The 2,500-nt window shown below is 36.4% G+C and overlaps 1 protein-coding gene across 2 annotated transcripts in view; it reads right to left on the bottom strand.

Annotated features, from left to right (window-relative positions):
* The window catches only part of LOC147016026 (small conductance calcium-activated potassium channel protein 2-like), a 420,626-nt gene that overhangs the window by 245,974 nt on the left and 172,152 nt on the right, over positions 1–2,500 (bottom strand). The window lies entirely within an intron of this gene.

Raw genomic sequence — 2,500 nt, 5'->3', positions numbered from 1 at the left:
TCATGGAACCACAAATGACAAACATGACTGCCTCCACAGAAATATGAAGAGGAAATTAATGATCCGATCTATTGCTGAATACAGGAGAATTTTTTTTATTATCAGCATGGGATTTGAAGCATTAGCAAACGATCACATTTCGTTATTCTTTCACCTTTCCAATTGTTTTATGCCTCCAGTGACGAAATCGCCAGAGGCAGTATGTTTTGGGGTTATCCCCCTGACCGACGTACGCTCGTTCGTACGTACGTTCGTACGTATATCCGTGCTAATTTTCTGTTTTCTCTGCAATCGCTCATCTGATTGACACAAAAAATTCACGCCAGGTACAACTACTCATGTAGAATGTTTACTCGATAACCATGGCATCATCAGTCACGTGGTGTGGCAGCCATATTGGTAAAAAGGAAAAACTTTGGACCTCTGTATCTAAAACTGCTCCGTGGAAAAAAATTGAGGAATAGGTACTCCCCATTAGGAATAAGTAATTTTTGTTATGAAGTCATAATTGCATATGTCGAACACTTTTTCCGATCAGTATGAAAACTTTTGACGGTTATATAGACCAAAATTGTATGGGTGGGGGGGGGGGAATAATTGAAGACATCATCCATCACTTGGTTCGGCAGCCATATTTTTGTCCCCCCATAAAAGCCTTCAAAAATCTTCTTCTCCAAAATGGCTGAACAGATCGAGGTAAAACTTTACAGGTATGATCACCTATCCATAAACAATAAAACGTTCTCCACCTATGACGTCATAGGCCGCATGGTTTGGCAGCTCTGATTTTTTGAGGAATAAACCTTTAAAAATTCTCTTCTTCCGAACGGCTAAACAGATCAAGCGGAAACTTCACCCACATGTTCTCCAAATGTTGGGGGATATCAGGGTATTCACAAATAATGAAGTGGTTACATGGTCTGGCAGCCATATTGGATCGAACAAAAATCTTTTAAAAGTTACATCTCTTGAACCGCTTCATAACTTGACATGAAACTTAACATTTATGATCGAGTAGTCATGGGGAATACGTTTTAGATTTCAAAGTGATTGGACGCATGGTCAGGCAGCCAGAATTATTAACTTCCACCATCGAAGATCGGAGGTTACTGTTTTCACCCCTTTCTGTTTGTTTGTTTGTTTGTTTGTTTGTGAACAGTATTACGGAAAAACTCCTCGACGGATTTCGACGAAACTTGGTGGGGGGATTAGGTATGGTCCAAGGATCATGCCATTAGATTTTGGACTTGATACAAAATCCAATATGGCTGCTATGGCGGCCATTTTGAAAAAATATTTGAATTTTTTTTTTTTGCATTTCTCCATGTTTTAAGTGATTTCCAACCCCCCCCCAAAAAAAAATTTGTTAGAGAAAAAAAAATTTGCAACTTTTTTTTTTAACTAAATTTCGAATTTTTTTTGTATTTCTACATGTTATAAGTGATTTCCAACAAAAAACATGCCAAAATTATAATTGCGCTGATTTTGGAACTTCAGGTGGATATACCCTCGTAAAATCAATTTCTGTCTCAAGGAATCTAGTTATGACGAATGAATTGATTATGTAAAAGTTAAAAGTAAAAGGGAAAGTTGCAAACTATAACTCTGTGAGCACTGTTGATATCAAATTGAATGAATAGGATATCAGGTTCACTTGAGTGACCTAGCAGTATAGGCGGTGGAGGTTTTGCACTCGACCGAGTGCTCCCCCTCGAGTTGAATCTAGGTTCAGGGACTTAAATCAAACTTGGAACAAGCATTCTAATGATGTTATAATGTAGGCAAAGCCATAACTGGTGGCATCATGACGTTGAAGAGTGCCCTTCTAGTTTTTATTTAATCTTCTTTTCAATTACTGTATCAACTCCTTCATAATATGTGATGGACCTGCATCAACCCTATTTGAAATAACGACTTTGATTGTACAAATTTAAGCTTACATTTTATGGTCATCTTCAACTGAAAGCTACCTATTTCAATCACAGAGCAACTCACCAAACAAAAAATACAAATGTGAATCAAGCATCATCCCTCACTTTCATGGGACATGGAAACACTCGTCGAACGTCGGTACAATCAAAGTTGTCATTTTTTTGAAGCAGCTTGCTTTATCAATTTTGACTGGAAACATTAGGTGGGACCTTCGAATACTACGAAACTGCCAGCCATCATTTAGAAAAAAAAAAAATTGAAAATGGTGAAACGTTCTAAAATTGTCAAAAATGTTTGAATTATTCTGGTAATAAAACAATATAATGATAATTAACATGACTACTGTTATCATAGTTCAATAAACCTCGGTACATTCTTAAAAAGGAAGTGAAAATAATTGTTCATATCTCATCATTTAAAATAAAAACCAAAAAAAAATAAATGTAATCCGGTGCACAAAGAGTACCATGTAAAGTACCAAACATACACATAAAAGGAATGATTACATGTAATATGAGCTTTCTTTTGCCACACGATTCCCGATTGATTTTTAAAGATCATCGCAAGA

Source organism: Eptatretus burgeri, chromosome 12 (genome assembly GCF_056783735.1).
Source record: "Eptatretus burgeri isolate ZD-2024b chromosome 12, Ebu_testis_v1, whole genome shotgun sequence".
In the NCBI taxonomy this organism is placed as follows: domain Eukaryota; kingdom Metazoa; phylum Chordata; class Myxini; order Myxiniformes; family Myxinidae; genus Eptatretus; species Eptatretus burgeri.
This window is presented reverse-complemented; position numbering and strand designations above follow the sequence as displayed.